Source organism: Somniosus microcephalus, chromosome 22 (assembly GCF_052327205.1).
Source record: "Somniosus microcephalus isolate GS21.2 chromosome 22, FLI_Smic_1.0, whole genome shotgun sequence".
NCBI lineage: Eukaryota > Metazoa > Chordata > Chondrichthyes > Squaliformes > Somniosidae > Somniosus > Somniosus microcephalus.
The window spans coordinates 70,700,936-70,715,236 of NC_141008.1; positions in this window are offsets into that span (position 1 = coordinate 70,700,936).

A 14,301-nucleotide genomic window follows, 5' to 3' on the forward strand; every position below is an offset into this window, starting at 1 on the left:
CTCCCTCCTCCCCCTTTCCCCCCCTCCCCTCCCCTTCCCTTTCCCCCCTCCCCTCCTCCCCTTTCCCCTCCACCTCCCCCTCCCCCTCCCTCCCCCTCCCTCCCCCTCCCCTCCCCTCCTCCCCCACCCCCCTCCCCTCCCCTTCCCCTCCCCTTCCCCCCCTCCCCTCCCCTTCACCCTCCCCCTCCCCTTTCCCCCTCCCCCTCCCCATCCTCCTCCCCTCCCCTTCCCCCCCTCCCCCCCTTTCCCCCACTCCCCCTCACTCCCCTTTCCCCCCTCCCCTTTCCCCCTCCCCCACTCCCCTTTCCCCCCACTCCCTTTCCCGACTCCCTCCCTTCCCCCTCCCCTTTCCCCCTCCCTCCCCTCCCTTTCCCCCCACTCCCCTTCCCCCCTCCCCCCCTCCCTCCCACCCTTCTCCCCACCTCCCCCTCCCCTTTCTCCCCTCCCCCTCCCCTCCCCTTTCCCCCACCTCCCTCCCTTTCCCCCTCCCCTCCCTTTCCCTCCCTTCCTTCCCTTCTTCCCCTCCCTTCCCCTCTTCCCCCCCTCCCCCCTTCTTCCCCCTTCCCCCTAGTCGCTCTCTCTCTTCCCCCCAGTCGCTCTCTCTCTTCCCCCCACGTCGCTCTCTCTCTTCCCCCCGTCGCTCTCTCTCTTCCCCAGTCGCTCTCTCTCTTCCCCCAGTCGCTCTCTATCTTCCCCCAGTCGCTCTCTCTCTTCCCCCAGTCGCTCTCTCTCTTCCCCCCAGTCGCTCTCTCTCTTCCCCCCAGTCGCTCTCTCTCTTCCCCCAGTCGCTCTCTATCTTCCCCCCAGTCGCTCTCTCTCTCTCTTCCAACAACAACATGCCCTCAAAAGACCCTCGGCACCGCCGGGCACTTTTGCTATAGGCTATAAGTAGGTGTTTTAGAGATTATACATTATACCTACTAGTGGCAACTCAGCACAGTTTATAAAATGTGTCATTGGATAAGGTGCTTAATCGGAAGTACAATTTTAAAAGTTGTGGGTGTGTAGTTAATACAGAGGAAGACTGTGACAAAATTCAGGAAGACATTAATAATTTTGCAGAATGGGCATGTAATTGGCAAATGAACTTCTATATAGATAATTGTGAGGTGGTACATTTTGGTAGGAAAAATAAGGAGGTCATATATTCCTTGGAAAATAAGGGGAAGAAATTCGGTATCACCCTGTTTGGGGGTGGTAACTTTTGAAAACTGGGAAACTTAGCGGCAGGCACTAATGATTCCCAACTTTTTCTAAGTTCGGTGTTTGCGCTCCAGGAAGGCAGTGGAGCCCTAAATCAAGCGCTGCACTTCATTCCTGGAGCGTTAAAGGATGCAGGCAGGCGCGGTAGTGGTGCAGCGCTGCACAATGGTTCGTACAGCCTGCCGCGATCGGAGGCTGCTTCCCTCACTTAAAGACAAGGGCCATCGCTGCAGATTCTGCATTGGGACCATTTGGCTGGTCCCCTGATCAGCACCAGGCACTCCAGCAGAGTGCCGGGCTGATCGATTGCAGCCCAGGAGAATTGAAAAAAATTGAAAAAAAGCATTAAAAAAAAATTCCTACTTACCTCAGCAACCTCCCCTTTAACTTCCGCCCCCGAAGCTCCCGGCCTCCCGAACAACGCCTCCTGCAGCTGTTGGTGCTTCTACCCGGTGATGCTGCAGGGGGCGGAACTGAAGTTCGGGTCCAGGACGCTACACAGAAACATAGAAGATAGGAGCAGGAGTAGGCCATTCGGCCCCTCGAGCCTGCTCCGCCATTTAATGCTGATCACCCAAATTCATGTAACCTGTCCCTGCTTTCTCCCCATATCCCTTGATTCCTTTAGCCTTAAGAAATATATCTAACTCCTTCTTGAATATATTTAATGAATTGGCCTCAACTGCCTTCTGTGGTAGAGAATTCCACAGGTTCACCACTCTCTTGGTGAAGAAATTCCTCCTCATCTCAGTCCTAAATGGCTTACTCCTTATCCTTAGACTGTGTCCCCTGGTTCTGGACTCCCCCGCCATCGGGAACCTGCTTCCTGCATCTAGTCTGTCTAGTCCTGTTAGAATTTTATACGTTTCAATGAGATCCCCTCTCATTCTTCTAAACTTTAGCGAATATAAGCCTAATCAACCCAATCTCTCTTCATACATCATTCCTGCCATCCCAGGTATCAGTCTGGTGAATCTTCGCTGCACTCCCTCCATGGCAAGAATATCCTTCCTCAGATAAGGCGACCAAAACTGCACACAATACTCAAGGTGTGGTCTCACCAAGGCCCTGTACAACTGCAGCAAGACATCCTTGCTCCTGTACTCGAATCCTCTCACTATGAAGGCCAACATACCATTTGCCTTCTTAACCGCCTGCTGCACCTGTATGCTTACCTTCAGCGACTGGTGCACAAGGACACCCAGGTCTCATTGCACTTCCCCTTTTCCCAATCTATTGCTGTTCAGATAATAATCTGCCTTCCTGTTTTTGCCACCAAAGTGGATAACCTCGCATTTATCCACATTATACTGCATCTGCCATGCATCTGCCCAATCATCCAACCTGTCCAAATCATACTGGAGTTCCTCCTCGCAGCACACACGCCCACTCAGCTTTGTGCTGTCTGCAAACTTGGAGATATTACATCTAGTTCCCTCGTCTAGATCATTAATATATATTGTGAATAGCTGGGGTCCTAGCACCGATCCCTGCGGTACCCCACTAGTCACTGCTGGCCACTCGGAAAAAGACCCGTTTATTCCAACTCTTTGCTTCCTGTCTGCCAACTAGTTCTCTATCCAAGTCAGTACCTTACCCCCAATCCCATGTGCTTTAACTTTGTACGCTAATCTCTTATGTGGGACCTTATTGAAAGCCTTCTGAATGTCAAAATACACCACATCCACTGGTTCTCCCTTATCTATTCTACCAGTTACATCCTCAAAAAATTCCAGTAGATTAGTCAAGCACGATTTACCTTTTGTAAATCCATGTTGACTTTGTCTGATCCTGTCACTGTTTTCCAAGTGCTCTGCTATTACATCTTTTATAATGGACTCTAGCATTTTCCCCACTACCGATGTCAGGCTTACCGGTCTATAATTCCCCATTTTCTCTCTACCACCTTTTTTAAATAGTGGGGTTACATTAGCTACCCTCCAATCCATGGGAACTGTTACAGAGTCTATAGAATTTTGGAAGATGACCAGCAATGCATCTACTATTTCTAGGGCCACTTCCTTAAGTACCCTAGGATGCAGATTATCAGGCCCTGGGGATTTACTGGCCTTCAATCCCATCAATTTCCATAACACCATTTCCCTATAAATACTGATTACATTCAGTTCCTCCCTCTCATTAGACCCTATGTTCCCCGACATCTCTGGGAGGTTATTTGTGTCCTCCTTTGTGAACGGTGTTGGACTGGGGTGGACAAATGTAAGAAGTCACACAACACCAGGTTATAGTCCAACAGTTTTATTTGAAATCATAAGCTTTCGGAGCGCTGCTCCTTCGTCTTCACCTGACGAAGGAGCAGCACTCCGAAAGCTTGTGTATTCAAATAAAACTGTTGGACTATAACCTGGTGTTGTGTGACTTCATACATTTGTGAAGACAGAACCAAAGTATGTATTTAATTGATCTGCCATTTCTTTGTTCCCCATTATAAATTCCCCTGATTCTGACTGCAAGGGACCTACGCTTGACTTCACCAATCTTTTTCTCTTCACATATCTATAGAAGCTTTTACAGTCAGTTTTTATGTTCCCTGCAAGCCTCCTCTCATACTCTATGTCCCCCCTCCTAATTAATCCCTTTGTCCTCCTTTGCTGAATCCTAAACTGCTCCCAATCCTCAGGTTTGCTACTTTTTCTGGCCAATTTATAGGTCCTCTCCTTGGATCTTATGCTATCCCTAATTTCCCTTGTTAGCCACGGTTGAGCCACCTTTTTTGTTTTATTTTTATGCCAGACAGGGATGAACAAATTCTGTAGTTCATCCATGCGATCTTTAAATGTTTGCCATTGCCTATCGACCGTCAACCCTTTAAGTAACGTTCCCCAATCCATCCTAGCCAACTCGTGCCTCATACCATCGTAGCTTCCTTTATTTAAATTCAGGATCCTAGTCTCTGAGTCAATTACTTCACCCTCCATCTTAATGAAGAATTATATCATATTATGATCACTCCTCCCCAAGGGGCCTCACACAACAAGATTGCTAACTAATCCTTTCTCATTACATAATACCCAGTCTCAGATGGCCTGATCTCTAGTTGGTTCCTCGACCTATTGGTCCAGGAAACCATCCCGTATACACTCTAGGAATTCCTCCTCCACAGTATTGTTACTAATTTGGTTAGCCCAATCTATATGTAGATTAAAGTCAACCATGATAACTGCTGTGCCCTTATTGCACGTGTCTCTAATTTCCCATTTAATGCTATCCCCAACCTCAGCATTACTGTTTGGGGGTCTGTATACAACTCCCACTCACGTTTTCTGTCCCTTGGTATTTCTCAGCTCTACCCATACAGATTCCACATCATCAGAGCTAATATCCTTCCTTATTATTGTGTTAATCTCCTCTTTAACCAGCAATGCTACCCCACCTCCTTTTCCTTTTTGCCTGTCCTTCCTGAATATTGAATACCCCTGGATGTTGAATTCCCAGCCTTGGTCATCCTAGAGCCATATTTCCGCAATACCAATTATATCATATCTGTTTACATCAATTGTGCAGCTAATTCTTCCAACTTATTACGAATGCTCCTCGCATTAAGACACAAAGCCTTCAGGCTTGTTTTTTTTAACACTCTTAATCCTTTTAGAATTATTATTTAATGTGGCCCTGTTTGATTTACACCCTTGATTTCTCTGCCTTCCACTTTTGCTTTTCTCCTTCCTGTCTTTTGCTTCTATCCTTGCTTCCCTTTCCTCTGTCTCCCTGCACAGGTTCCCAACCCCCTGCCATTTTAGTTTAAACCCTCCCCAACAGCACTAGGAAACACTCTCCCTAGGACATCATTCCCGGTCCTGCCCAAGTGCAAACCGTCCAGTTTGTACTGGTCCCACCTCCCCCAGAACCGGTTCCAATGTCCCAGGAATTTGAATCCCTCCCCCTTGCACCATTCCTCTAGCCACGTATTCATCTGAAATATCCTCCTATTTCTACTCTGACTAGCATGTGGCACTGGTAGCAATCCTGAGATTACTACCTTTGAGGTTCTATTTTTAAATTTACCTCCTAACTCCCTATATTCAGCTTTTAGGACCCCATCCGGTTTTTTACCTATATCGTTGGTACCTATATGCACCACGACAACTGGCTGTTTACCCTTCCCCTCCAGAATGCCCTGCAGCCGCTCCAAGACATCCTTGACCCTTGCACCAGGGAGACAACATTCCATTCTGGAGTCTCGTTTGCGGCCACAGAAACGCCTATCTATTCCCCTTACAATAGAATCCCCTATCACTATATAGCTCTCCTGCTCTTTTTCCTCCTGTTCTGTGCAGCAGAACCACCCATGGTGCCAGGAAGTTGGCTGCTGCTGCCTTCCCCCGATAAGCCATCTCCCCCAACAATATCCAAAGCAGTATATCTGTTTGAGAGGGGGATGGCCACAGGGAACCCCTGCAATACCTGCCTGTGCCTACTACTCTGCCTGGCGGTCATCCATTACCTTCCTGCCTGTGCAGCCTTTACCTGCGGTGTGACCAACTCCCTAAACGTTCTATCCACAATGTCCTCAGCATCACGAATGCTCCAGTATGTATCCATTCGCAGCTGCAGCACCGCAATGTGGTCTGCCAGTAGCTGCAGCTGGATACACTTCCCGCACACATGGTTGTCAGGGACACAGAAAGTGTCCCTGATTTCCCACATAGTGCAGGAGGGGCATACTATGGGGCTGAGCTGTGCTGTCATGACTTACCCTTTAATTAATTCAAATTAAATTAAATCAAATCAATACCACTAATTACACTACAATTAAATGATACACTCAAGGGCCCTTGTTTACTAGCACTCCCCGCTACACAACAGAAACCTTAGAAACTATAAACCACAAAAATTAAGACCTTCTAAACTTTTTAAACTATTAACCATAACTGTCAAACTATAGAGTAGTATAAGTACTCACCCCATCAGCTGCTTCCTCTTGCCCGTGTCACTTTTTGAATCGTGACGTGGCTCTGGAACGCCGCTGCCAGTCTGTGAGATTGGTAAGTCTCTGAGGAAGAAAGCCCGCGAAAGTGAGTTCAAATACTCACTGTGCTGCCGCTCTCCTACTGCTCCCGGGGTGATGTGCACGGAAAGGATGTCACGATCTCCGGGTTCAGGAGATCGTGGCGCAAAGTGTTACTGCTGCAGCAAACCTCCTGGCCAAGTTAACGGGAGTCATTCATCTCGCCGCACCTGGGCGGTAAGTCGTTAGCGCCCCGTTATCGCCCCCCAGAGGCGCTAACAGGAGGTGCTAACGCACCGAATTTCTCCTCCTAATTGTCTAAATGGATTAGAGGAGCAGAGGGATCTGGGGGTACAGATACACAAATCACTAAAAGTAGCAACGCAGGTTAATAAGGCCATAAAAAAGCATACAAAACTCTGGGGTTAATTTCTAGAGGGCTAGAATTGCAAAGCGGAAAGTTATGTTAACCTTGTATAGAACCTTGGTTAGCCCACACTTGGAGTACTGGGAACAGTCTGGTCTCCATATTATAAAAAGGATAGAGAGGTACTGGAGAAGGTGCAAAAAAGATTTACTAGAATGATGCCAGAACTGAGAGTTATACCTATCCGATAAGATTGAACAAGCTGGGACTCTTTTCTCTAGAAAAGAGAAGAGTGAGTGGAGACCTCATAGAGGTCTTTAAGATTATGAAGGGGTTTGATAGGGTAGAAGTAGAGAAGATGTTTCCACTTGTGGGGAGACCAGAACTAGGGGCCATCAATATAAGATAGTGACCAATAAATCCACTAGGTAGTTCAGGAGTAACTTCTTTATCCAGAGTGGTGAGAATGTGGAACTCCCTACCACAGGGAGTAGTTGAGGCAACTAGCATAGATACATTTAAGGGAAAGCGAGAGTAACACATGAGGGAGAAAGGAATAGAAAGTACATTTCTATGATTCTATATGTTGATGGGGTTAAATGAAAAGGGGGATGGGAGGAGGCTCGTGTGGAGCATAAACACCGACACAGACCAGTTGGGCCGAATGTCCTGTTTCTGTGCTGTAAATACTTTGTAATACTATGTAGCCAAACTCTCTCTTCTGTCCTTTTTCCTTTCTTGCTTATTTATTTTTCTTTTTTAATCCTTTTTGTCCCTTTTGGAGAAGTAATAACCATTAAAAGCAAATATCTGTTGCAGGTGCATAAATCAAGTTTGTATTTAACAGCAGTGTGTTGTATTCCTATATGACAACATTCAGGAATTCCAGAGGGGAATTTCCATAAATAAGTGAGGTGGCTGTTGTCTTTCCAGAAACGTACCCTTCATACTTTAGTCCTTTAGTTGCTCTTGTCCCTGAGCTGTCAGTTATTGTTGCCGTCTTTTACTTAACATATATGTTTCATAAAGGACAATCTTTTCGTGTATACTCTACAGGAAAGAACACTGCAGGAATAGGAATTGTGTTAGCCTGCACTCTTGCTGTAGGGATATATGGATTTTGTAAATGTTCGTTGCAAGTCATATTTTAATGGTATCTTTATAGTTTCTTCCTCTGAGCACCTAATTTTCCTCACAGCTTTTATGATATGCAGTTTAATTTTGGTGCTTCACTGCAACTGCAAAAATGACGCACGGTAAATTTAATACGCTGTTTAAATTGTGTCAGCTTAATTTCAAATTGACTTGGTGTCTATTTGATAAGTAATGATTAGATAAGTACTAACACTAGCACAGTGAGCATTAAATGTCACGGTTATACAGAGCTTTTTAACTATTGATACAGAGCTTAGAAGTCCCACACTTTTAAACTACACTATAATAGCACCAATGAATGAAAATGTATTTGATTCAATCGATATTTTTTATATGAGGCTATTCCTAGGGTGATTCTGTAGGTATTGTACATGTCACAGTTTTGTACTGGTTAGTTTCTGGAGTAATTATGGTATCTGTATATGTTTTCACAGTTTTGTATTGGTCTATTTCTAGAGGAATCATGGGACCTGAAATTGCAGTCGGAGACTTCCCCCGGGTGAATGTCTCCGAACTACAAGTAAAATCCTGACGACCCCGGACCTACGAAGACTCGCGCTCCTGGGCCTGCAGGCGTATGGCTGCGTAAAGGCCCACATATCCCAGGGACGCAGGCGTCCCTGGGGGGTCACGTGTGCCAGCCCAACCAATCACAAAGGGGGATTCCCATTATGTTTATTGGGGATTCCATTTACATACGGAATCCCCATAAGCATGAGAGGAATCACCCAAAAAACACATGTACACAACCTAAGTAAAAATAAATCATCGCATGTTTAAAATTAATTAAAATACAAATTAATTAAATATTTAAAACAAAAATTTTATTTTTTGAAAAATAAATGTAAACATTTTTAAAGGGCCAAAAATAACCTAAACTAATTTTGTTGGTTTTTGAATGTTTAAATGATTTACCAGGCATAAGAGTTTTGTGGGCATTCGCTGGGCAGTAGTTGTTAGGCAAATAGCCCAACCCTGTGCCAGCGAATGTCCATTTCCTGCGGATTTGTACGATCTGTGAAGCTGAAACTTAACACGCATCACACGCAGAAACCCGGAACCTGCAGGGGCACTAACAACCGCGTACACTGCCGTTATAGGCCACGGAAAACCCAGGTAACTCTTGTGCAGGTCACAATGTTGCACTAGTCTATTTTTAAAGTAATTATGGTATCTTTGGCACCCGTGCTATGTTTTATAGTTTTGCACTGGTTTACCCTGATGGTTGTGCCTTGTTCACAACTAACTTCAAGTTTGGATCCAGAATTCACTCAAAATTTGTGCAATTCGGTTTCAAATCCAAGCTGGCCTTTTAAAATAAATGGCTGAGGCTAAAAGTGGCCTGGAAATCCTTATTGACAAGTGTTAGTGGAACTTTAACAGTACGTCACTTAGCCATTCAATGAAACAGTAAAAAATAATTATTTTTAACAATTTAAGATTTCAAAACCAGCTTGGATTGTATTTGCTGGACAATTTGGGAAAGTCTGAAAAATTACAGCAGGAAATCACACTTTAGGAGAACTGAAATTGATCTCCTTATGGAAAAATTCCTCACTACAAATTATAGCCATGTTCGACTTATACAAGCATGATATCAGTATCATACAGGTAGACTACCCTTTATCCGGACTTCCGAAAACCGAAACCCTCTAAAAACCGAAGGTTTTTTCGTTCAGCGTAAGTCGTGCGTACGACTTACACTGAACGAAAAAACCTTCGGTTTTTAGAGGGTTCCGGTTGCGGAAGTTCGGATAAAGGGTAAGTCGTGCGCATGACCCCCCGCCGACCCCCCCGCCGACCCCGCCAGCCCTGACAAGCCCCGACAACCGCCGACCCCGCCAGCCCCGACAACCGCCGACCCCGCCAGCCCCGACAACCGCCGACCCCCCCGCGGACCCCGCCGGCCCCGACAACCGCCGACCCCGCCAGCCCCGACAACCGCCGACCCCCCCGCGGACCCCGCCAGCCCCAACAACCGCCGACCCCGCCAGCTCCGACAACCGCCGACCCCGCCAGCCCCGACAACCGCGGACCCCCCCGCGGACCCCGCCAGCCCCGACAACCGCCGACCCCCCCCCGCGTACCCCGCCGGCCCCGACCCCCGCCAACCCCGACTGCCTTACGCTGAGCGTCAGCGTAAGTCGTACGCACGACCCCCCGCCGACCCCCCCGCGGACCCCCGCCGACCCACCTTCCGAAATCCGAAATTCTCCTTTATCCGAAACTCGGCTGGTCCCGAGGTTTTCGGATAAAGGATAGTCTACCTGTACTTCCTGGAAATGGAGAGATTCCCGTAGCTGGGATTGTCCTCCTTAGAGCAGAGAAGGTTAAGGGGAGATTTAATAGAGGCGTTCAAAATTATGAGGGGTTTTGATAGAGTAAATAGGGAGAAACTGTTTCCACTGGCAAGAGGGTCTACTTGACGGCAATGCAGAGGGTCAGCACCCACCACACCACCCGGCAATGTATTTCAGAGCCTCACAATTCTCTGGGAAAAGAAGTGACGTCTAATATCCAGTCTATTCCTACACTTACATAGTTTATACTCATGTCCCTGGTCCTCCTCAATCTGTTAAACTGGAACAATCTAGCAATCAGGATGCTATCCAGCCCTTTAATTATTTTATAGCCCTCTATCAGCTCACCTCTAAGTCTACATTGCTTAAAGTAAATAGACCAAGGTTCTTGAGCCTACCTGAATAGCTGAGATTCTTTAAGCTAGGGATCAGTCTTGTAGCTCTCCTCTGGGCGTTTTCCAAGGCCACTCTATTACCCACCTTGTGGGGGGACCAAAACTGGATGCAGTACTCTAGATGCAGTCTGACCAGCGACATGTATAGTGTCAAAATAGTGTCCTTTGATTTATGCAAGGTTCTATTAATACAGCCCAATACCCTGTTAGCCTTAGCTACAGCTTCTCTACATTGGGCGTGAATTTTTAGTGATCTGTACACAATAACACCAAAATCTTTTTCTCTCCCTCTTTCAGTATTGTTCCCCACAAATGATATGTGTATTCTATGTTGGCCCTACCAACATGCCTGGCATTACATTTATCTAAATTAAACGCCATTTACCATTGTGTGGCCCATTCCCCTAGCACATCTAAATCTTTTTGGATTCGATTACACTCCTCTACCATTTTACCCTTGCACAGATTTTGGTGTCATTTGCAAACTTAGTTACCATAGTCCCATCACCACTGTACAGGTCATTAATAAGGACTGTGAAGAGTAGTGAGCCTAGGACCAATCCCTGGGGGGCATCACTAGCAACATGCCTCTAAGCTGAACCATATCTTTTGGCTGTGGGATTGGAGCCAATTCCAATCCAGGGTTTCAAACTTTTACTGATACCATAAGATTCTACCTTGTGAAGTAAACTAGTGTGAGCTACCTTATCGAAGGCTTTCTGAAAATCCCGGTAGACAATGTCTATTGGCTTTCCCTCGCCCGCTACCCTAGTGATTTCCTCAAAAACCTCTTATCCAATTTGTTAGGCATGATCTATTTTTTCAGAAGCTGTGTTATGAATTTCTAATGGCCTCTTCCCTTTCCCAGTCAGCTTCATATAGCTTAGTTGTGTCTGTATTCGATCAGTTCTTTCAATGCTTGTTGTTTTGCTATGCCACTTCTAGTAAGGTTTACGAGGATATATGTAATATTGTGGAAGTGGCACAATATTGGATCTTTCCCCATTTCTTATCTGCCTTCTACTCCCGAAGCCCCTGATTCATACTATGATACAGTTTCATAGAGGTCAACAGTCTCCCAGTAACTCACCCAAGTAACTGTTCTTTACATGTGGGCTCGGATAGTGAATGTTGACAGACTATTCAAGTATGTCATCCCCATGATTACTGTATTACTCTTGTTACATGCATCTCTAATTTCCTGATTTATACTCTGCCCTATATTACACCTGCTCTTTGGGGGTCTATAAACAACTCCCACCAATGTTTTCTGCCCCTTGCTGTTTCTTGGCTCCACCCAAACTGATTCTACTTGTTGATTTTCGGAGCTAAGATCCTTTCTCTCTACTGTCTTTATCCCACCCTTTATTATCAGGGCTACCCCTCCTCCTTTTCCATGTTGCCTATCTCTTCTAAAAGTTAAGTATCCTGGAATATTTAGTTCCCAACCTTGGTCACTTTGCACCCATGTCTCTGAAATGGCTATTAGATCAAACCTATTAATTTCTATTTGCGCTATTAATTCATCCATTTTGTTGCGAATGCTTCGCGCACTCAGATATCGTGCCTTTAGCTTTGACTTTTTTCTATTTTTCCCTGATGTCACTTTAGTCACCTTTGTTACTCCCTCTGTCCCTAGCTGACCCATTCTGCTTATTTTAACACAAAACTCTGCTCTGCTCTATAGCCTTGACATTTCTCCTGCGGCTTTTAAATTTACTCTTTCCTGAATCCTCCCACCCCAATACAGGGGCACTGAAGCCAATTATATTGCAGCCCAATCTGAGATTAGCAGTTTTGACACAGGACCTTCCTGATCTATGTGGCTCAGTACCACAGCAGGCAGTGTATTTACCTGCTGAGTCATTGGAGGTCCCCATGTGAGAGTCTGAAGTAAATAGGTTGATTCACGAGCTCAGTTTTTGACATTTTCTGAACTGTTTAAGATGTTGATATGGAGTTCCTTGGCTACATACAATGTTGTATTAAATTATCTAGTCCGCTCACCAAGGGAGTTGAATACTATCAATAACAACAGTGGCAGACAAAGCAAAAATCTGAAGAGCAGGATCTTCATATAAATGTGCTACTATAACGATCATTCTCTTGAGACTGTCCAAAGTGATGTTTAATGTGAAAATTGGAGCAGAGTCAATCTATTCACTGTTATCTCTTACTGAAGAGATTGCTCTGTCAGCAACAATGGATGCACATACTGAAAGACACAAGACCTACAAAGATCTATATAAGGAAAGAATAGATATATTGCTCAGAACTGCTGAAGTAATGGGTCCAGTGTGGCTTTTTTTTAAATTCGTTTATGAGATGTGGGCGTTGCTGGCAAGGCCAGCATTTATTGCCCATCCCTAATTGCCCTTGAGAAGGTGGTGGTGAGCCGCCTTCTTGAACTGCTGCAGTCCGTGTGGTGAAGGTACTCCTACAGTGCTGTTAGGGAGGGAGTTCCAGGAATTTGACCCAGCTTATGAGGTTTTAGGTCGATATAGAGAAAATCCTAAGGACTGGTCTATCATGGCCAATCATTAAAAAACAGGGTACACTTTAGGGATTGTTGTTATTTATAGGTGTATAAAATGAAAAATAAAATGTCATTAAATTAATGGGGGGCAGGGGGTAACCTAAATAAAATCTGCAAGTGGCATAAATACCATTATAGAACAAAACAGCTTACATTCATATGGCGCCTTTCACATAAAATATTCCAAAATAGCACCCAGTGATTTTACAGGGGGAGGTAGGACAAAAGGGAGGTCACTGAAGGCACAGTCAAAGAAGTACGTTTTACATGAAGATGTTAATGAGGGGCCTGATGCCTATTTAAGGACCCTTCCGTGAGATTTATAGGCGCTGTGTGGAGCAGGCTTTGGGTATTTTGGTTTTACATGCAGCCTAGCCAGCGGTCCTGCCAGTTCAGGCACAGTGATCAATCCCTGCGCCCAGCGTGTGCCTTCCTAACGGTGTTAACAAATTTCTACTACAGTATCTCTGACTGGAGCTGAAAGGTTGGCTTCAGTGTTAGCAGTGCTGAAGAAATTCTAGCTTCAATTTTAACCTGGGGCGGCAACCGTGTGGGCAGGGGGGCCGAGACAGGCAGCAAACTGTTCGACCTTGTCAGCGGGAGGCCCGGGAGATTTTAACTCAAACTGGTGGAAAGCAGCAGCTAGTCGGCTGGATGGAGTGAAATGCTGGGCAGCAGGAGGCCGAAGACAGGGACCAGAGGAACAGTCACCGGCACTCAGGTCAGTGGTTGGGTGGTGTAATATATGTGGGTAGAACAAGTGAAGGACAAAGACTGGATGAGTTGCTAGTCCATGTGCTTGTTTTACTAGGCCAGAGCGAACTGAGCATGCTCATACTAAACCATGTGACAAACCATGTGATAATACATTACACGGCTCTCTCCTTAACAATTTTTACATATTCCCCTCTCAAATACAACAAAACTGTGGTCCCACCTTTCCCAGCATTACATGTACCACATAACAAAAAGTCCTGGCTTTGTTTCTTTTAAATGAACTACAAATCCAGTTTAGTAACAGGTTTGTGGACCCTTCCTGGTCTCCTTACAGAAGGTTTTGGTGTTGAACCAATTTTTGGGCTGTTTTGTTTTGGTTCCAAACTCAAAGAAGTAGGTACCACCACTCGGTTTCCCCACCTGATACAACCTTGCTCACAAGACAATTCAGTACGACGGTTATGGAATGGTTTCAATTCTGTGTCCAGGCACTGAACAGTCCATCCATTCAAGGTGTTTTCATATATTCTTTTCAGTACTGAGTCCTTTTGAGTCTCATCTGCAATCTCAGTTGCATTCACGGGAAAGTCTTTGTCAACTATGTGGTGTATGTAACTGTTCCACCTTTAAGAGAACTATTTTAAGAGATGCACTACTTT